Source organism: Monodelphis domestica, chromosome 5 (genome assembly GCF_027887165.1).
Source record: "Monodelphis domestica isolate mMonDom1 chromosome 5, mMonDom1.pri, whole genome shotgun sequence".
NCBI classification, from domain to species: Eukaryota; Metazoa; Chordata; class Mammalia; order Didelphimorphia; family Didelphidae; genus Monodelphis; species Monodelphis domestica.
The window spans coordinates 202,054,831-202,077,891 of record NC_077231.1 but is presented as its reverse complement, the minus strand read 5'-3'; the positions used below and the strand labels follow the sequence as shown (position 1 = coordinate 202,077,891).

Below are 23,061 nucleotides of genomic sequence, written 5' to 3'. Positions count from 1 at the left end.
CATTATTAGGAAAAATTGTTGTTTTTTTAAAAAAAAGTCAAAGAACATCAAAAACAATTTCTAAATAAGAATAACAAGAAAATAACATTCACATACAATAAAACCATTCACTGAGCCTGTAAGGGCAGCCGCAGATCTAGACTAAAAGAGGCTGAGAACTACAGGCATTACCAATATCATGAGATAATTGTATAGCTGATGCAAGATGTCGCAAGAATTCAAGGAAGGCGGGTTCTCTAAGAAGTGGTATTTCTGAAGGGTTTGATCCTATGCTGATGCCCCTGGACAAAAAGCTTTTAGTCTTGACCATCTGCCTCTACCTCAGGCTTATGCCCAAGTCCTAAGTTCATAGCATTTCTGATTTAGATGCGGCCAGTCCTCACCAGGCAGATTCAGTATTCTCCCTTCTAATTATGGAAGTCATCAAGAGTATTCTTAATTAAAGGCTGAGTAGTTGTAAAGAGCCTTTTGAAAATCAATCTCTCTCTCTCTCTCTCTCTCTCTCTCCCTCTCCCTCTCTCCCTCTCTCTCTCTTCCCCTCTCCCTCTCCCTCTCCCTCTTCCCCTTCCTCCCTCCCTCCCTCCTTCCCTCCCTTCCTTCCTCTCTCTCTACCCCTCTCCCTTTCCCTCTCTCTCTCTCCTCCCTATCTCTCTCTTTTTCATATCTTAATGCTGATCATTTAATTCTTTCGTTTAATTTTATTCAAGTATTTTGAAAACTTCTATCTCTCACTAAATAAAAGGGAAACGATGGTATGGATAAATGATTTGGTGCTTTTTTTTCACTATTCCAGTTGCCTCTCATTCTTAGTCATTAATCTGCTGAAAAGGCAGAGAAATAGAAATTAGTCTTTATGAAGGAATTCAATTCTACCAAACAATTCAAAACTTAGTAAGCACCTCTAATGTGAAAGGCCTCTGTTCTAAATGTAGTCAATCTTCAACTTCTGAGGGGAAAGCAGCTCACATTCACTTGACATTGAATCTATGGGAAATTGTGTGACCACTAAAAACTGGAATATGTCGAACCCAACAGTGCCTGCAGACATCCTGACACGAAATTTCTATCTAACATCTTTATTTTCTCACTAATTAAAAAAACCACTGAGTTTGCCAAGTTTGGATTTTGAACGCAAAGTACTCTACCTGAAAGCACTATGCTTTTGAGGGCATAATTGTAACACAAAACTTGAGTTTTAAAGGCAAACAATGAAAATAATGTAGTGAACATGTGAGGAGCTCTTTCAGTGGTAGGGAAAACAATAACAAAACACTTAGTAGGATACCTGCCACTCCACAGACTGTCATGCATCTTGCCTCTCATTTTTTTCCTCTCCTGTGCATAGCTGTGAGTGAAAATAAAGGAAGTTATTAGACTTAGGAATGTTGAGGATTGACTATACTTTTTTTTTTGAGTCATCTGATACTGCTTTTAAATGGCTGTTTTTAAATCCCTGAATTTCTATATACAACAGAGGTTGCAGAGTGAACCAACTCGTTATTTTAATTGATTAAAAAAAAAGACATCTGCCCCTAATTCATGTGGGGTTATAATCTAGATGTTTGTAAATTAGTTGCATTTTAATGTAGACTCATTTGTTGGACTAGATGGGCTCTTGGGGGTTAGTCTGGGAACTTAAGAAGCCTGTGAGAAATTGTTTGTATGGACAGGTTTGTTTGGTGATGGGAAGGGAAAACAGACACAGACAACATTTGTGTTCTTATGCCTTCAGAATAGAGAAGAAAACTCCCATTTTTCTGGGAGAAGCAAGTCCTCAGCTTAACATAGGTTGTTTTACACATATGCAAATATATGCCCTATTAATAACTCGAGGGAATGCCTATAATTTTATAAGGGAGCAAATGAATAGAAGTTTGAGCAAACCAACCCATACACATTCTGATTAGCAAGATACTCAGCAACAAGATACCAGTTTTTAAACTGCTATCTCTAATCAAAGCCAGTTTGCTATAGAACTTCAGAGAGAACGTTTGAAATAACACTTTTAGTAATTGCTTCTTAGCTTTTTGCTGGAAAGATTTTAGTTTACTATGGAAAGGGAGAAATAACTGTGCTAGAGGAAAATGTTAGGGCACCAGGGATAAAATGTAGTTAGTTTAATCTGGATTATTCATGGTTACATAGACAGTTGAATTATGGACTATTAGTCATTTTTTTATTGCCTTTCATCTGACACCAGTACTTAACTAATTTTACTCATCATTTACCTGTAACTATATTGGGCCATGGTATAATTCTATTCTTTTTAAATAAAAATAATCAGTGGGAGGGGATATATTTTACATTGTGCTTTGTTTCTTTTTTTTCAAGTTTTGGTGGCATTGGGCATACTTTTTTTGATTTAACATGTAAAGAGTACATTTTGTTGTCATATAAAAAATAACCACAATGGGATTAAATTTATGACTATAGCCTTAGTACATTATGCTTTAAACTTTGAGCATGTACAGAGAAATTCAATGGTCCTTATCTCAAGGATTTTACAGTCTAATTATGATGAATGAGTCATTCAGAGAACAACTTCAATTAATGTTTGGGATACTATTGGGGAAAAATATAGATTCAGATGTAATATTTTCATTGAATTTAATGCTATTCCAGATTAGAATTTAGGAAAATACAGTTTGTTGGATCTTACTTACCATTGAACTTTATAAAACAAAATGATGCCCATCATACTATTTCTTTACAGATTTTTTTCTATAATGTAGTATTTTAAGCAAAGTGACCTTTTCTGTGTTTTAGTCATACCTTATTTTATTAACTAGCTAGATCAACCACATGAAAATAGGCACCCACTTCCCCTCTCTTCTTACTTTGCCTTTAACAATTAGCTAAGTTACAAGATTGTGAATGTTTAACAGAGAGCTTCTAAGCAATTAATATGCAGAAAATGCTTCCAGAAATCAATCAGTCAGAATTAGGATCAAATGTTTAGAGATTTTGGAGTCTTAAATTGGAGAAGGAATTGTTGAAGCAAATAAAATTGAATCCTTACCAATAAGCCATATATAAATGGATAAAAGACAATTTGTCTCCCAAACATCACGTAGGCAAAGAAAGAATTTGTGAACATTTTCATGACAAGCTTCTTGCAGTATATCTCTAATGAAGTAAGCCCACCTAATGAGGAAACAGATCTTCCTCTGCTCCTTCCAAATAACAGTTGGAGGTGGAAAAACAGCTGGTTCTCTCTTTGATTCAAACAAGTAATGCAGAAGATCCTTCATGATCACATTGATCTGCAAGTTAGTGCTCTTCGGGTGCACTGCTTCTACAAGGACAACTTTCCAAAGGGCATGTTATTGCACTTCTTTGTTCATTTCTATAATATGGAAATAATTGAAGAAAAAACTTTCCTGACATGGAACTAGGAAATAACCCAAGACTTACCAGGGAATGGCAAGGTATTATTTCAGATCAAGCGGTGGCTCACCTGACTGGAAACTGCTGAAGAAGAAAGCCTTAAAACTGTGCATACTTACTGTTGTTGCTAGGATATAATTGCATTTGACATAACCACTGCAAAAATTCATTCCACTGTCATGTTTTCACAATATCTTGAGAAGCATGTCAATAGGATGTTCTTTTGCCTAAGGTTTTTTGTAATTTTTTAATCATAATCTACCATTAAATATCTTCATTAATTAAGAACCTTAATGTTGTTAAGCTGGTGCATTAATGCAATAATTATATCCTGAGTTCTCAAGTAGTGGCCGTCTATTGTGGGGACTTTCTCGGCTGCCAGTTATAGGCGATTTTATGTTAGAAAACCGAAAAGCAACCCTGATGCACTTTGGCTCAGTGTAATATTTGAGTTGTTGTAATATTTCTTTGATTATTCATTCCATTGTTATAGGATTTTCAACTGTAAACAGTGGTTGCTCTCATAATAATATATTGCCTGTATTTTTACCTCTAGTAATGGGCTTTATGTGCTAGATTTTAATATCCTTTAGTCTGGGGGGAAGTGCATGTCTTTTTATTTTTTACCATTATCTTCCATCTTAGAATCAGTACTGTGTATTGGTTCCAAGGCAGAAAAGTGATAAGGGCTAGGCAAGGGGGGTTAAGTGACTTATCCAGGGTCACACAGCTAGGAAGTGTCTGAGGCCATATTTGAACCCAGGTCCTCCCATCTCTAGGCTTGGCTCTCAATCCCCTAAGATACCTAGCTGCACCCCCACAAGTTTTTTTAAAGAACATTGTTTACTTGCACAAAACCGATCAATTTTGAGATACCATTAATGCCCTTGAAGAGAAGCTTTTTTTATGGGTGTGAAACAAAAAATGGTGAGAATTTGAATAGATTCTTCTTATTATATATAGCAGTTAGGACAAAGCTATGGCATGGGTGCCAAAGATGGCATGCAAAGTGCTCTCTATGGGCAGGAACACCCCCTGCCCCAAGAGTTTTTTTCTCGAAAAGCAGAGAGACTCAGGTGGAATTGCTCCCTTTCCCCTCTCCACTGCACTTGATCACATTCACATCCTCTACTCCCCCAACCAATGGGAGCACATAAAGGGCAAGCTGGGCAACTCACGGCTGAAGGGGGGGGGGTCACTCCCCTCTGGACTTGCTGAGGATATTCCTCATTTCACCCACACCTCCTCTGCAACCCAATGGGAGCACTTTCTCCTTCCCCTGTGTGTGTGTGGGCATTCCTGGCACTTGGTGGGTCGTGGGGTCATGTCATTTGGTCCATGTGTTGTGGGGTGTTGGGTGTGGGCAAGACCTGGCACACTGTCTCTAAAAGGTTCACCATCACTGATATTTAGTATTGAAATTAAGGTTACTTAATTTATTAAGACATACTTATGCATGACTTTATAGTCTTGTATCCATCAATAAACATTGTCATATTTTTAAAAAGTAGGAGCCTGTACAGTTATTTGAATTGCCATTCAACAAACACATAAAATGCCAGGCATTATGTTAGCTTCTGGGGATGTAACATATCAGGCATGAAAGTATGGTTGATGTATTAAATACTTGATCAGATCAGTTAATGATCAATGTATAGACAGTTCTCATGGCAGGAGAATTCCTGAGCCTAAGCCACAAAGGCTTAGCCCTCACCTTGTCAAACCTCATTCCTCTGAAAAGCACATGTCAGGTGAATCCCCACCTCCTCTGATCTTGTCATTGTCTATTCAACCATACTTTCATGACTGGTATGTTACAGGGGATATGAAAGCAAAAAAGAAATTCCCCCTTTCCTCAAGGAGCTTATATTTTCTCAGGGGAAACAGCTTGAGAAAGTGGGGGATGAAACTACTTATAACACAGAAGAAGAGAGAATACCTTCCAGGAATGGAAGATGTAACATTATGTGTGAACAACAGCAACAAGAGCAGTTTGGTTGGACCAAAGAGTAATATCTAATTTTGAAACTTAGGTTTTAGTTCAATTGGAAACAGTGTTGAGAGGTGAAACAGAAGAATTGGCATTTGATCTTAGAAGTAAGGAGAGATAAAATCCACTGGAAGGAATTAGTGATATTAGCAGCTGTGTGGAGGATGGATTAGTGAGGAAAGACTTGAGGCAAGGAGACTAATTAGGTTTTTATAGTAGTCTAGGCAAAAAGTGAACCATGGTGAAGAGGGAAAGAAGAAGGGGCAGCTGTGGGAGAAATGTGGAGGCAAAATTGGGTATGTGGGTATGATCTTCAGTTGAAGATCACTGAACTTACAAAGTAACCTCAGTGCCTAGAAGGGAATGTCCTTGGCAGAATTGAGGAAGTTCAAAGAAAGGCAGAAAAGATGGTGAGTTCTGTTTTGGACAAGTTGAATTTGAGATACCTTTGAAACATCCAATTTGAAGTGTCTAGTTGGCACAGGGGAGGAGAGAATACCTTCTTCAAATCACAGAAGATGTAGTATCATGATTGAAGATAGCTGGACTAAAGAGTACATGAAAACGACATGTGGACCAAAGTCTGTATCTATCTTTTCTGTATCTGTTCATTCAGACAGGAGAGTGATCTGTATAAAGATGGCTGAACTCTTAATGGAAGATCATTGAGGGAAAGCACAGAAAAAATGCAGAACAGTTAAGGAGTGGGTTATAGATCCAGGAAAGGAAACTGAGAAATGGTCAGACAGCTAGAAGAAAGAAACAAGAGAGAATTGTACTTTAAAGACTCAGAAAAGAGTATTTACAAGATGGTGGTCAAGCACATAATTTACTGTAAAAGTAAAGAAGCATGAAGATCCAGAAAAAACCATCTAATTAAGAGTTTATTTGGCAGTGGGGAAAGTTTTTTAAAAGTATTGCTTTATTTGTGCCATTTTGATTTCCAAATAGATCCTTTTTTTTTTTTGCGGGGTAGTGGAAAGTGTGTAGGGGATTTGGCATCACGTCCTGGGTTTTAAGTCTGATTGCCACTTTCTGATCATGTGACCTCAGACAAGCCACTTCTCTGGCCTTCAGTTTCCTTATTTGTAAAATGAGGGCATTGTACTAGACGATTTCTAAGGCCCCTTCTAGCTCTAAACCTATGATCAATCCTTCCTTCTCACCTCCTTCCCTAAGGATTCATCCTTTATGACAATTTATAAAAGAGAGTACAAAAACAAAGTCAGCAAGACTGACAGTTTATGCAGTATTCTACACCCAGGGAACACCACCTCTTTTTTCCTCCCTTCGTTCAGGTCAGGCTTGATCATCATAATTCTACAGTATCCGGCAATTGGTTGGTTGGTTGTTCCTTCCATTTACATTTTATATATCTATTATTTTCCTAGTTTTGTTTATTTCACTTGCATCAGTTTATACAGGTTTTTAATGCTTTTCTTCATTATTCATATTCATTTCTTTCAACACAATCATATTCTATTATATCTGTACATAAATTCTCCAGCTGACCAATGTATAGTTTTTACTACTACAATAAGTGATATACAAAATATTTTTGGTGTATTTGGTATCTTTATTCTGTGAACCTTAAAAATTCCCAGACCCTACTTATTAAGATTGGATTAAGACCATTCCCCATTTGGGCAGTGAACTCTACTTAGATCAGGAATGTGAGAACTCTACTTCACCTTCTTAAGTCTGCCCTAGGGGAAGATAAAGTTGTAAACTCTTTTCTGAACAATGAAAAGTACTTAAACCCATATTTATAATAAGGCAAAAAGTTCTTAAGCTAAGTACCAATAAAGATCAGGCAACTTGTGAATTTACAAGGAACAAAGAGCTGAGAAACTTACTCAAAGCTTTCCTGGTGTGAATTACTCAAAAATTTACAGCTTCTTAGATGTGGACTAAGAATGGTCTGTCCTTTGAAAAACATCTACTGTGATTGGTAGATATAAGGACTTAGGGGAGGTGACATAGGAGAAAATGCCCTTTAAATAGGAGCTCAGCTACATTCTGAGGCATTCAGATTGAGGACAATCAGAAGAATCCCTCTCTGGAGAAGGATGGCTGGCTGAACTGGTGTCTATATTCTTGCTTGGACAGATCTTGTGGTGAGTGATTAAGGACTGACTGATCTCTCTCTCTTAAGACTCGGGTCTAGGCCATGTTGGCTTAAGGCCCTTCATACTTATTCCTTTCTTACTCTTTCTCTTTCTTTAAATTCCTTATTGTATTATTAATTAAATTCTCTATAAAACCCAGTTGACTTGGGTATATTCATAATTGGGAATATTTCCCTGGGGACCACCTTATATATTGATTAAAAACAAGACACTATAGTGAAAACATATTTTCTGCAGTCACAATTTACTCATCCACTCTTTTATCTACTATAATTTATATCATCCACTATTTAATCACTACAGTTTATACCACCCAACCATTTTAACTCTTACAGTTTATGGCTCCCACTCTTTTAAATTTTATAATTCCTATCTTTAACCTCCTTGGTCTATATACCTAGTTATGGATTATTATAGGTTATTTTGGTGAGAGTATTTTTTATTTGTGTGATGCCCTTTGAAAGCCAGATTGCAAGAGATAAGACGAGTGAGAAGCAAGGAGATGGAAGTAAAGAATGTAGATAGCTAGTTTTAGAAAACAGTAGGAGTAAGGAAAAGTTTTTATCATTGTGCATGGCCCGTAGTAAAATATCAAGCCATGTCTTCTGCTGATAGGATTCATGTGGGAGACTTAGGAGAATTTTTGGAACAGTTTCCATGGATAGCGATGTGGAAAATTAGGCTTTGAAGTGAGGGCCTTGTTGGGAATTAGATAACAAAAATTTATAGTAGACCCTCATTGATACAGTTATCTGACTTCTTCCATCTCTGTCCATATTTGAGTAGGATTGGTAGAAACATAATGTGGTGGGAGTTTGTATATGATAAAATGTGAGCCAGCATTAGGAAATGGTCAGGTGGGGAGAAAAGTCTTAAACTACTTATCTTTATAGATTAATATTGGGTAGGCAGGAAGACTAAACACTTAAAACTGAAGATACAGTAAGAAATTAGGTAAATAATTCAGTCTTTACTGGGGATTGATGATACTTAACCTTACACTGATTTATAATGGCAGGAGATTTTGTGAAAATATTTACAAAAAGCTTTACTTTTCTTTAAAAGGAAAGTGTATATATGTTACCAATTCTGTTAATTGTACCCATTTAAAAATTATAACTTAAAACCATAACCTTATTGTTGTTAAATGAGGTATATATTTAAATAACTTGAAACGCATTTAGAGCACTACAATAAACAGCATCTATTTCTTTGAGGATAGCATATAGACATACAATTGTAAATAAAAACAGGAAAATGCATTAAACTACCTCTTGGTATTCCTTCTACTTTTAGAGCATATGGGCTCTAAAATCAAGATGTAGCTTAAGAATGCTAATAAATCTCTTTTTTGAATTTGAATTTTGAAATTGAATCTCTTTTGACAGTTTTTTCACTTTGGAGATTCTTTTTAATACACTTTTAGAATTGCCATACATTGGTTAATATATTTGTGTTTGGAATATTGTTATTATATTCAGAGATTTGTGTTTAGGGAGTTTCGTGGTTGGAATATAACTCTATGCATGACTTTTTGAAGAAACATAACAAAACTTAAACAGTCAAGTGAGAGCAGACTGGTTTTAAATGGTCACTTTAGGGGCAGTTAGGTAACTGCTCAGGGGAGAGAGCACCAGTCCTAGAGACAGGAGGTCCTGGGTTCAAATTTGACCTTAGACACTTTCTAGAGTGTGACCCTGGGTAAGTCCTAGTTTTTACTTCTGCAATTCTAAGACATAAGTTAAAAGAATGGGGTAGGGGGGTGGCCAAGCCTTTTTTCTGCTTATGTCAGCCGTGCTTCAAGTACTTTTTAAGTTCTACTTTTAGCATTATCTCCAGTTTCCTTCACTTAAAAATAATGGTTAGACTTATAAAGGACCTTAGTGGTCATCTGATCCATCAAGGGACAACTCTTCATTTTCCAGTTTTTTGCCACCACGTAGTGAGACTATGAATATTTTTATGCAAGTATTTTTTCTTATCTCTTTGAGGTACAAACCAGTAGTGGTATTGATGGATCAAAGGGTATACATTCTTTTAAAGATCTTTGCTCATAATTCCATGTTGCCTTCCAGATTGACTGGATTAATTCACAACTCTACCATCAATGCATTAGTTTCCCGATTTTTCCACAAATCCTCCAACATTTATTATTTTCCTTTACTGTCATATTAGCCAATCTGCTTGGTGTGAGGTGGTACCTGAGTGTTGTTTTGATTTGCATATCTCTAATTATGAGATATTTAGAACAATTTTTCATGTGCTTATTGATAGTTTTGATATTTCTTTAACCGCCTATTCATGTCCCTTGATCATTTGTCAATCATTCAGCTGAAACTAATTGGAGCAGTAGGTGGGAAAAATCATCCAATGTGGTTTCATGTAGCTTCCAAAGACTCTTGGAAAATTCACTAACTTGGGAATAGTAATTTATTTTTATGGCACTTAAGTTTGCAAGGTTCTTTGACATGCATGATCTTATCTGAGCCTCATAGACCCTTGAGAGCAATACCTACTACAAGCATTATTTCTCTCTTTTATAGAAGAGGAACTTGAGGTTGAGAAACATGGGGGGTGGGACAGCTAGGTGGCCCAGGGGATAGCAGCAGGCCTGGAGATGGGAGGTCCTCCATTCAAATCTGGCCTTAGATCCTTCCTAGCTATGTGACCCTGGGTAAGTCACCTAACCCTCATTGCTTAACCCTTACTTCCTTCTGCCTTGGAACTAATACTTAGTGTCTATTCTGAAATTGAAGGTACAGGTTTTTTTTTTGTTTTTTTTAAGACTATATGCCTTGCATATTTTCACTTTGGAAAAGCTTAAATTTCATTGATACACTTAGAGACTATAGTATAACTAGTGAGGCAAAAACTCAGTCTTTAAAATTATCGAGGGTTTTCTTGAACCAACAGAAGAGATTGAGAGTAAGGTGACCAATACCTAGAACTCCTTCCTCTAGTGTCTCAGAACACTGACTAATTCAGAAAAGAAAGAAAATCTGAGGTAATAGAATATATATACATTAGGAAATACTTCACACAAATAAAGACCAGAATGATATCTTGGCAATTGTAAAAGTTGGATTCAGTTGCATTATGAAAATTATACACATATATAAGTAAAATCTCTATCCTGCCCACCCCACCCTTTCCATAGGAACATCTGATTTTAAAATGTGTATGAATGACACTCCCTTTCTTCTTCCTAAAGCTATTTTGTCTTAGGTTGATAATGCTATCTAGTAATAGAGAATTTCATGACTATTTCCTTGCTAACTCCCCTTGGGCATTTTGTACACAGAACTCAAAAGTTGGAAGGGATATCAGAGGTCGAGTAGGCCAAGCAGTACCTAAATAAAATTCTCTTTTATAGCATCCACTCATGGGCATCCATCCTTTCCTTGAAGAAATGAGGGGGAACCCATTGTCCTGTATTATGAAGTCACATGTCATGCTTTCTCCAGTTCTGTTGTGTATAAATTCTCTGTTCTGTTCTACTTCCTTACACACATACACATTTTTAATGTTCTAACCTCTTCTTTGTTTCTGTTATCTTTACGTTCCATTTTAATCAAAATTGAGCCTAATCAATGCTGATAAGAATAGTATTGGTATTTTATATGTTAAGTTAGATTGGATTAGAGAAATAGTGCTAGGAATCTCCAAAGCCTTTGAACTTAACAGAAACATCAATTAAGTGTCTAATAGGTATAAAATACAATGTCTAAAAATTTGTTTTTAGTGTCTTTACAGAAGTTGCCAAGTATCTATCTCTTCATCCTTCATAAATTAAATCTACCTTCTTACTCAAGCACCAGAATTCAAGATAAATTCGTTTGTAATAAATTGAATGAAGAATGCTTTTTCCTCCCTTTTTATTTATTAAATGGTGTTATAGAGTTCTTTGATAGTTTTAAGATGTCAATGTGGAAATCTAGAAAGCCCCAGTTTATTTAGTTGAGAGGTAGAAACTCCAGGTTTTGACCTTGTCACGGGAGAGTTTTCTCCCTGAGAGAAGGTTCTACTTCACTGGTCTCAGGCTAACAATAGACAATCCACTTCAGGTGGGAGCTAAACCCAAGCAGAAGGAAGTACAGTGAAGTACAGTGACTCTTTATCTCCAGAAGCCATCCCAGTATATCACACCCTCCTTCTGAGGATCGAACTCAGGACCTTCAGCTTGGGACTGTAGTGCCAAAGAGTCACTCAACTGGAGACAAAAGAGTCACTCAATTTGGGATTGGGCTTAGCTCCCACCTCAAGTGGATTGTCTATTGTTAGCCTTAGACCAGTGAAGTAGGACCTTCCCCTCAGGGAGAAAACTCTCCTGTGACAATGTTAAAACCTGGGGTTTCCACCTCCCAACTAAATAAACTGGATTTCTAGATTTCCTCGTTGACAAAGAGTATGTCATTTTTTCAACCATCCTATCAGCTTACTGCAAGACTTCTTAGTCTAGTTCATCCTTTTTTATTAATGACTTGAATAATAATAATGGTATACTTAAAAACATTTTCAAATTGACGTGTAGTTGTGAGGTCTAGCAAATACATTGGATGACAGAATTGAGATCCAAAAGTATCTCTACAAACTGTAGGGGTAGCCAGCAAGATTAAATTTGAAATCTTTAGTGGGTTCAAAAAGTAAGTGACAAATGCTGGGCAAGAGAGATGTGGCTAGAAAATAATTCATACCAATTACTTGGTGGTTTTGTTAGACTCAGAACTAACTGTGAATCAGCAGTATAATATGGCAGCCAAACAATTTGTTTAGTCTTAGGCTTAGAAATATGATATCCAGAGCAAGGAAAATTATTGTCCCATCATACTTTACCCTGCTCAATCCACATTAGAAATATGCAACTGTGGGTGCTAGATATCTAAAAAGAAGCATTGATAAACTGAAATGTGTTTAGAGAAGACTGGACAAAGATGATGAGTGCATTAAAGACCATGTCATATGAGGATCACTTGAAGGAACTGAGGATTTATAACCTGGAGAGAAAAGACATAATGGAAAGGAGAGATCTGAAGGGTTATCTTGTGAAATTTAACTTGTTCTGGATCTAGTAGGCAATGGGTGGAAATTCCAAGGGGACAGATTTCAGCTCAGCATAAGAAAATACTTCTGGAAATTTAAATCATTCCCAAATAAGTAGGCCCCCTAGTGACCCAGGAATTTCCTCTTCTTGGAGAATTTGAGGTAGTTCTTTCAGGAACTTTTTGGAAATGATTCATGCTTTTGAGTCAGGTTTGAGTAGATGACCTTTAAAGGTACCTTTTAATTCTGAAATTCTGTTCATTCTATTTTTCATAATTAATACACATTATTTTGGTACCTTTTTATATTAAATAGATACATTTTCCCTGGTTATCTCTTTTATGCCACTTCTCACATCCAAGTCATCATTCGATAATATATTACATGTTACTTACATCTACTTTGTGTCTTTCCACAGCCCTTTCTGTCTACAGCAATTTTGATTCTTCAGAAGCTTGTAATGGTTCGTGATTTATAGCCATATAACACCACTAGGGAAAATACAAAGCTAAATTAGACAAGGTCTCAGACCTTAAGGAACTTAGAATATTTATCACATTGTAGCTATGGGGAAATGTGTTCTGAATTCCAAATAGACTTAAAAACGAAGTTTTGGAACACAGCTGAACTATGTGCTGCCTATACAGTAGGGCCCTGTATCTGTGGGGGATATATTTGAAAACTTATGGATGGGTAAAACCATGCATATAAGCAAACACTTTCTGACCCCATATATACTCTGATTTAATTAAGTAAAGTCTAATTGGTAAATTAAACACATTGTAAGACATTATCAACATTAAATAGAGTAATAATAAAGTACAGTGTACATTGTACTACAGTACTATGTAGTACAGTATTATACAATAATCTCCCCTCATCTGAAGGGGAATATGTTCCAAGACACCCCAGTGGATGCCTGAAACTGTAGATAGTACCCAACCCTATACAGACAATTCTTGCTTTAACTTTTAACATCTGTGTTAACTTTACTGTATAGTACTATGTGCTTTCCCTGCTCTTGCCTCTCAGTGGGGTTCTTCATGGCTTCCTACCACCTCCTCAACCGTATAAATAAAAAAAAATTTTTTTAAAGTAGAAGAGCTGACTCATGTCTTGGGCAGACATCCAACACAGAGAGAGGAAACCTTTGCTCCATTTCACCCTCCCAGAAAGCTGGTAACTGGATTCAGGGGAAGAGGAGAACTACTGTAAAGAAAGTCCCCTTATCTGAGTCTCTTTTTCTATAGTTTCAATTATCTATGATCAACCACTGGGAAGGCCCAGAGGTCTGCCTACAATTTTTTTTTTTTTGGTGGGGAGTTGGGTGGGAGGCTGTAGAGCTCCCATGGCAGGAGGAAGGAGAGAGCACATATATGGGGTGGGCAGATGTTTGCTTGTAGCCATGATTTCAGCCACGTGTGGTAGGTCTTAGAACATATATCCGGGGACACAGGGGCCTTACTGTATATATTGAATGTGAAAAACCTGTATTTTGCTTCTGGATTGTTTTTATAGGAAGACCTTTTCTTAAAATGAATGAGGCCATGAATACTTCATATTGAATATAAATTACCCTTTGCAATACTAAGCAAATGAGGGAAATGGTTCACATTAGGATTACATGGAACAGAAGACTAATCATAAAGTAGCCAGAGGAAATCACAAATTATTCTATAATATAATCTTAATAACAAAAACAAGTTGTCCATTGTAAAGCTCAATTTTAAATAATGAATGAGTGCTGAGGTAAGACAGTAGCAGTCATGTAAGTTAACTAACTGAGGAAATCCTTAAAATTAGGATATTAATCTGAGTTTGGATGAGTGACGTCGTAAGCTTCCCCTCAAATGTGATTGATCGCCACACCTGCTAACTGGGAGGTCTTTATTTGGATAATCACAGTTACTGCTGTTATCACTGAATACCATTATCTTTGAAATGTTTTCTTCAGAATGGGCTTTATTCATTTTTAAAAATCATAAAATTTTATTTTCGGGATAGAAATCTTACAGACTTGTGGGGAATATACAGTTCATGAATTTTTCAATTATGTTTGTTAGTGCGGCCAGAAATATCTTTTTGAAAAAGAGTTTTGTTTTGTCTGCTGACAAAGCTCAGCCATAGCACTTAAAAAGCTTACCATCTTACTTTGTCTATTGCTATTACTGGATAAAACACATACTGATCAAAGAAACTAGCAGCTTCCTCTAGAAGCAAGAATTTGTCAATTACTTAGGGCAGCGGTTCTCAACCTCTCAATTTGTAGCAATGAGAATACATAATGCATATCAGGTATTTACATTCCAAATCATAACTGTAGCAAAATTACAGTTTTGAAGTAGCCACCAAAATAATTTTTTGGTTTGGGGTCACTGCAACATGAGGAACTGTATTTCAGGGTCGTGACATTAGAAAGGTTGAGAACCACTGACTTAGGGGGATTAAGCTATTTCACTAAGTAGGCCTTGAGACATAGGCCCAGAGTTAGAAGGGAAAACTGTCACTTTAAGGGAACTGAAAGAAAAAATGAAGGCCTTACTGACCTACAGCATTTTCCAAAGAGTAGAGTGGTCATTCCGTTTGTACAGTATAAGCAGTTTTAGAGAATAGGGGCTAAATTAAAAGCATTGGATGTAAAACCAAACAAAAAGCCACTTCCAAAATTTTGTTTTATGATCAAATAAGTTTTATCCTCAATTACTTTACATCTCATTGTTTTCTAATTAGTAAATGTATTGGTAATGTAAGGAAGAACATGAGTTGATGGTTTATCATGTGATTGTGCTATAGAAATTGAGAGAGTACATTATGAATTGTTATATTTTCTGAGATTTTTAGAGCATTTGTATGAAAGAAAGTTGTATGCTATGTTGTATGAAAGAAAACATGAACATTTGTTATTCCCAGTAAGATTAAGCTTATACTTTAAGAAATATCTTTCATCTTTCCTGACTGAATCAGTTTATCTTTATTATTCTTTTCGGGTGCTTATTTGAAAGTTCAAGGTAAGTAAGCCTGTGTTTAGGGTTCCTGGGATTCTTTAACTAGAGGAATCCTGCTTTTGTGTTATAACATGAAAAAGACAAAAAATATTGACTTGAATTCTAGTGTTTGGTATTGTTTGGGTCACACTGCTATTCACACCACAGAATACTGGGTGGACCACTCTTTCCTTTTGTGCAGAATTTGTGGGAGAAGATAGACAAGAATTTGAATCATAGGTGGATTGTTCTTGAAATGGATGGAGTACCACTGATAAGATGGCTCCATTGAAGGTGTTCAGAAGAAATATGAAGACTTAAAAATTCTAGACTATCAATATTATTTTAACCATCCAACTATCCATACTAAATGTATTGCTTGGACTTTTTTCTGGGTCTAGCTCAAATTTATATAGTCATACCTTGGAGATACATTGTAGATTTCAGTTCTAGACCACTGCAGTAAAGCAAATATTATAATATTTTGTACAATTTGTACAAATGTACAAAAATGTACAATATTACAATAAAATGAGTCACATGATTTTTTTTTTCATTTCCCAGGACATATAAAAGTTATGTTTACACTACACCATAGTTTGTTAAGTACTTAATAATAGTATTTTATCTTAAAAAATGTAAATAACTTAATTAGAAAGGTTTTTTTTTTTTGCTAAAAAATGCTAATCGGCATCTGAATGTTCAGTGAGTCAATCTTTTTGCTGGTGGAGAGCTTTGCCTCATTGTTGATGACTTCTGACTGATCAAGTTGATGGTTGGTTACTGTGGCAATTTCTTAAAATAAAAAATAATGGAGTTGCCTCATCAATTGACTCTTCATTTGAACAGTTAGAGGCCATTGTAGTGTTGTTAATTGGCCTAATTTCAATACTGTTGTGTCTCAGGGAATAGGGAGGCCTGTAGAGACTGGAGGGAGACTGGAGAATGGGTGGCCAATCAGAATTCATAACATTTATCCATCTTATATGGATATACATTTATCTATCTTATATGGGTGCAATTTCGCCTATCCCAAAACAGTTACAATAGCAATACCCAAGATTACTGATCACAGATCACCATAACATATATAATAATAAAAAAGTTTGAAATATTGTAATAATTACCAAAATGTGGCAAAGATGTGAGCACATGCTGTCTTGAGTCAACTGGAGCATACATAGTAATTGGACTCTTCCAGTTACCACCATATGAAACAGACAAGGGGTCCAAGTATACTACAGAATATGGAAGGATGTTTTTTTTCATGTGCCTAAAATTCCATAGACTTTACCTCCCCCTAATTAAAACATGAGCTCCTTAAGAACAGGGGACTAATCACGTTTTCTGTTTATACTCCCAGTACTTAGTGCATTATAAATAATTAATAACAGGCTTTTCACTTCTTTAATGATTAGAGAAGAATCAGAGTGATATTGACAGCATTATTGATAAGGAAAATATTTTTCTTCCAAAGTCTATTTCATAAAAGCATAGGAAATCTCTTAGATGTTATCACTGCAGAAAAAATTTTTTTAAGAAAAAATGAAATATTACTACATTATAATAACAACATTTTAAAGTTTTTATAGTGCTTTACTAGAGATAGTTGGTCTCTATCTTGGTCTCAGTAGATACGGTGCTCGCTCAGATACTTCCTAAATATGACCCTGAATAAGTTACTAAACCTCAGTCTGTCTAAGTTTTCTCAGCTGTAAAATTAGGATAATAAAAGCTGTTGTCAGGATCACCTGGGATTTTAGAAAAAGTGTTTATTAGAACAGCCCTTTGCACTTAATAAATTTTTGTTGCCTTCATATGTTTCACAACTTCATAATTAATAACTAATTAACCTTTTGTAACTGACAATCTCCTGTTTTTCCTTGGAATTTAACTGTCTCTGTAGCATTGTTAGATGGAGCATATTCAAAGAATTTTCTTTACTAGATCTTTTTATGCAAGTTAAAAGGTTTGTAAATCATTTATAATTTGACTTTTTGGCCCTGCTATTCTATTGAAACTGCTTTCTTTAAGGTTACCAAGTTAGATCCTAGTTTATATCACTATCATCATTATCATCATCTTCATAGCTTGCATTTATATAGCACTTTAAGGGTTGGGGAGATATTTTACAAATACCTCATTGTCCTCCAACAATTCTGAGAGGTAAGTGGCATTGTTCTTATTTTACAGATAAGGAGACTGAGGCAGAGAGCAGCTAAGTGACTTGCTCAAGGTCACACAATTTTAAAGTATCTAAGGCAGGGTTTGAACGTCAAGTTTTTTTGACTCTAGATCCAGCATTCTGGATCTTTGTGCAAACCAGCTTCTATCATCACCTCTTACTTGAAATATTGGGATAGTCTTATTGATCTCACTGTTTTTGATCTCTCCACTGCCCAATTCTTTCTCTATGCAGCTGCCAAAGAACAGTTTGGAATGTTCAAGTATATCTTAAGGAACTAGTCCCACCAAATTGTCAGTGATTCTTTATTGCTATTATTCAGAATGAAATGCATACCCAGCTTGGCATTTTAAGCCATCTGCAGTCTGAATCTCATTCTCATTTCTAGACTTAATTCATATTCCTCCCTTTAATGCATTCTGCATTCCAGCCAGACTTACCTACTAGCTCATCTTTGAATTTAATATGCTATCTGTTGTCTCTTTACTAGTGCACAAGCTGCACCTCCTGCCTGATTGTATAGTAGTAGTAGTCGTCTCTCGGTGACCGAGAATGACAATTGTCTTTGTGCATTTTCATCTACGGTGTACCCTCATATGGCTTTGAAGTCCAAAGGCTGAGGCGCACAGTTTGTGGCACCTGGGGCCTGGGACGCCAGTTGTTATGGGAGGTGCGGTTGTGGCCTGGTGTCGGTGTTCCCGCGCAGCGGCAAGACGTCGACGTCGCTCATCTTCAAAGGTGGTGGCGGCATGGTTAATGTGGGTTCACCGCTGCTTCTGTCAGAGGCCGTGTTGTCCTTTGTGCTCCAACATGCCCTAAGCACTCCACCGTGCTTCGCTGCGTTGCCCTCTCAGCCGTTGAACCTTCTTGTTGGTTTCTTCCGTCTGTTCAGCCGAAGCATCTTCACATGCTGGGTGAGCAAAGCCCTGTTTCACCAGGGGTTGATGACCTGATGGCTACCCTCACAAGGTTTGGCCGGCCTGTTGAAGCCGCTGCCACATGCTAGCAGCTACTAGGAGCCACAAGTGAGAGCTGGGTGTCAGGTGGGGGTCAGAGGCTGAAGAGCTGCCCTAGGAGGGCACGACAAGCCCTCTATACCAGAGATACTACCCCTCCCTGAACACCCCATACACCCCAATTGTATACTCTCTTCTTAAAATCTCACTTCCTTCAAGATTCAGCTCAAGTATCACTTCCTACCCCCCCATAATCTCTAGTTGGTACAGTCCTCTCCTACCCTAATCCCTAAATGTTAATGCTCACTTCATCATTTGTGTTTGCATGTTGTACCCTAACATCAGTAAATTAGAAACTTCCTGAAGGAATAGAGATTAGGGCCTTACAAGATAGTAGGCACTTATATGATTCAGTTGAAACAGAGGGCTAGCTTTTGTGGAGCATGGCTTTTTCAAAAATTTATTTATTTATTTATTTTTTAGTGTGGAACATCTGCAGATACTTATGGGGATTCAACCCCTCAAAGTGAGCTAGTTAATTTTGTTCTTATCTAGAACTTCCCACTCTGCACGCTTGCCTTTTGGTCAGGATATGAATTGATCCCTGAAAATCTAGTGGTCCTGATGGGTTAGTTATTTTCTTGTTCAGACAGTGCTTCTACCATGTTACAAAGTTCCCAGGGAGGAAACTTCCCTACCAGGATAGCTCTCCATTGTTCTTGGATTTATTTTCTTAGAGTTGCTTGGAGCACTGGGAAGTTAAGTGACTTTCTCAGTCACAGAGCCTATAGATGTGAGAGGCAAAACTTAAATGGTCATCTTCACTACAAGTCTGATTGTCTATCCATTATACTACACTATCCCTTGAGTTAGTAATAATACATTGAAGGGGCTATGTATATACTTGAGAAGGAACAAAAAGCCCCTTTCTCTGTTGACCAAAAGATTTAGTGATAGTTGTGTAGAAGCAGAAGGCTTCCTTCCTACCAGTTCTTTCTCTAACTTAAGTTCCCTGCTACTGTTCCAGGGAGCTCATGGTGACATTTGGACTATGTCTTTGTTATACCACTTGATTTAAGCCAATATCCCTGTATTTCACCTATAATACAAACAGAATTATAATTTATTACCTCTCTGGATGTTCCTTTGACACCCTGGACTTCACTAACTTGACTCAGCTGCTTTCTCATCGAGGTACTTTCCTCAATATCTGGAAACTTCTCACCTTAGAAGATCCCTCTGCTATTTATTCTGGCCTCCATTTTGGGGACAGGTCCAGGCTAACTCTTCTTCAGCCTCCCCCCTGCTGAACTTATGATTCTCTAGACTTCACCAGCAGGCTTTCTTGGAAGGGACTTTTTCTCTCAACTCTTTTTTCGGTGTTATGTTTTGAATCCCCTTATTAAAATGTAAGCTCCCTAAAAAGCAAGGACTGTCTTTTTTCTTGTGTTTTTATTTCTGACACAGAGTAAACATTGAATGTTTCTCAGTTTGTTCTGTTTCGTATTTGTAAGCTTAATGAGATAATCCAAGCTAGTACTCTCCTAATAATTATTTTTCTGAAAGAAAAAAATGACATCTGCTCTGGAACTAAAGTTCTAGGGCAAAAACTAAATGTTTAAATAAACAAGTAAATCATCTTTCATCTTGTCAGTAAACTAGTATGTTTCAGAATTATCTTGTATAGATAGTCTTGTTATAGGACAATAATGCTTTATTTCAAATACAGAATGTCAATGTTACTTACTCTTTTTATATACTCTTGAGACCTGCAAATGGAATTCTTTTGCTTAACAGTTGCAATGTAAAAACTGTAATTTTATCATCCACCCATAAATCATAGGTCTATTTTATTTTTTGTATTATAAGTTTAGTTTTGTTTTTAGTATGTGGCCTAATTATTATGAAATGTGATTATTTTGAGTTTCCCAAGTCATTTGTCTGGTCTGTCTCTTTGCAATTTGCCTCATTATTATTCTGACGCTGCTATCTTTTAACATGTAAGTATTAATCCTTGTATTTAATCCAGAAGAACATTTCATCATTAAAAAACGTTCTCTACTTTTTAGGCTATTTTACCCCTCAAATGAAATGAAACAAAAGTTAAAGTCTTAAGACTTGTTTGTGTATACCATACCATCTATTTGTGAACCCAGTCTCTGGAGTTACTCAGAGCTCACTGCTTTATACCAGACCTTGCCCTGGGATTAGGCATGGGGACAGATTAAAATGTATAACTTGTTTTTGCTGAGACTTGGCCTGTTTTGACCTATTGCACCAGTTTGCTAAGAACTTGTGGGCCAAGTGATTTTTCACTATAAGTGAAACAAATGTCTGTTTAAACAAATAGTTCAAATAAGTCTGTGGTGGTTTTCCAGTTTATGAGAATCTTGCACTTTTATACTTTCCAGCAATTGTTATTCATCATAGATTATTCCGAGGTGGCTTTAAAGTCATATTTTTCCTTTATTCCTTTTTTAAAAAATTATTAAACCCGTGCCAAAAAAAAAAAAGGTTTTTCAAAAAACTTCTGGATTTCAGCTGTTCATTGAAAACACCATTATAAAATGCCTGTCAGGGAAGAAAATGTCACACCGCAGAGATTTTAAGAAAGGCTAGTTCCATTTAAATTCCCTGCAAAAAAAGTAGTTTAAAAATCATTCCCTCAAAGCATTATCTTTAAAACAGTTCCTCATTGCAAATGGAAATAAATGTTAGGAAAACTCCTTTGTTGCAAACTTATATAGTTAAGGAGGTTATAGCAATGCCAAAAGCAAAAAGAAATATGCCAAAGGAAACATGTTCAGTCCTGAGAATATAACTTCTGTATTCCTGTCTTCTTTCTCCCACTCTAATCTTCCTACCACCTTCAGCCAGAAGTTTTATGCTTCTCTTTACTTCCTCCCACCTTCATCCATAAGATTCACCATTGGTGCTATTATCCAGAACAAAAATGCCAAATACGTTGTTTTTTTTTTATTTTTGTTTTTTTTACTTAATAAGAACAAATTAAGAAGAAAAATACTACTTTTTGCATATTTGCTTTGGATATTTTTTTTGGTCATTTTTGTTTAATATAATGAAAGAAGATAACCTCAATCTGGAAATTTGTAATATATTAATTTGAAACTATCTTGCTTAAAAGCCTAAACATATTCTTATTTCTTGAAATTCTATACAGTTTAAATTTTAGTATTGTTGAATTGTTTTCTTCTGAAAAATTTTAACAACTACAAGTAATCCTTTTATAAAACTATGTCAAGATTTCTTAAATCCTACCCCTTTAGGTCTTCTGTCAAGTTAAGGGAACCATTCTAGTGACCTTCAAATCATACAGCAGCTGGTTTGAGTATCCCAGCTATAAGTAAGACTGACCTTTGGGCAAAGAATTCATAAGAAAATGTTAGTGTAAATGAGAACTATATTTCTCTTGTGGCTGCTGTATTTGTGGTTGAAATGTGTTCATTTGCATTACAGAATAATTACCATTTACTTAATAAGTGATTTAGATTAGCATACTCAGTGAATGATTGATGGCCAATGATTTTCTTGGCACTTTTAATTTTCTGACTGTAAGACCTGACTTATTATTCCTTATGACATAGCCTCTCTAAACTTCCTTTCTAGCATTGGGTGTATTTTCACTCATTTCTCCACTTCACATTCTTCTCCTTCCTCTTCTTTCTACTCATTGGTTATAATTGGGAAGTTAGAATATTTATTGATCCCCATTGCTACTCTGTACCACTATCACTCAGTAACCTCTTTTTTTCTGAGGTTCATTGCATCCATATCTCAACCAGTTAAAGATTCTAGTAGCTGTTGTCTACTGACCTTTCCACAATAAGCTCTATTCCTGGCCACCCCTCTGTCAGCACAGCTTCCCTCCTTGCTTTTCCCAGCGCTTTCACTTATGCTTTGAATTCACTGTTTGTATTGAATTCAAATTGTATTATATTCAATACTGGGTTATTGAATAGTTTCTTGCCCCTTACTCTGACTTCCGACTCTTCCTGTACCACCATCGATCAGAAACCTCTCCTTTGAGGCACATATTTCTATTCCAGTAGCTGTTGAATACTCACCTACTGGACAACACTCCTTCCTTCCTCAGTAAATTCAGTGTCTAATTCACAGTCTTTCTTTCTTCCCCAATTCCTACTCCCATACTAAGGGGTTTCAGCATGCATAGTAATACTCCCTAAAACAGCTGTACCTCTTATTTCCTTATTTTATTCCTTTCCCTGGCTTCTTCCACCTCACTTCAGCTCCACACAGATATGGTAACGAATGGTGATCTTACCATTGCCTACAATATTCTACTTCCATATTCAGGAACTTTGAAATTTCCATTTCTGAAATAGTCCATTACCATTGCGTCTCTGCCTTT

At 36.4% G+C, this 23,061-nt stretch overlaps 1 protein-coding gene and 1 long non-coding RNA gene across 3 annotated transcripts in view; one reads left to right on the top strand and one right to left on the bottom strand.

Moving 5' to 3' along the window:
* The window catches only part of UBE2H (ubiquitin conjugating enzyme E2 H), a 147,426-nt gene that overhangs the window by 80,430 nt on the left and 43,935 nt on the right, over positions 1–23,061 (top strand). The window lies entirely within an intron of this gene.
* On the bottom strand, positions 632–13,104 carry LOC103095601 (uncharacterized). Its single transcript, XR_001625014.2, has 4 exons — positions 12,942–13,104; positions 3,145–3,346; positions 1,286–1,345; positions 632–821 (listed from the first exon to the last, which is right to left on the bottom strand). It is a non-coding gene; the product is annotated as an uncharacterized LOC103095601 (long non-coding RNA).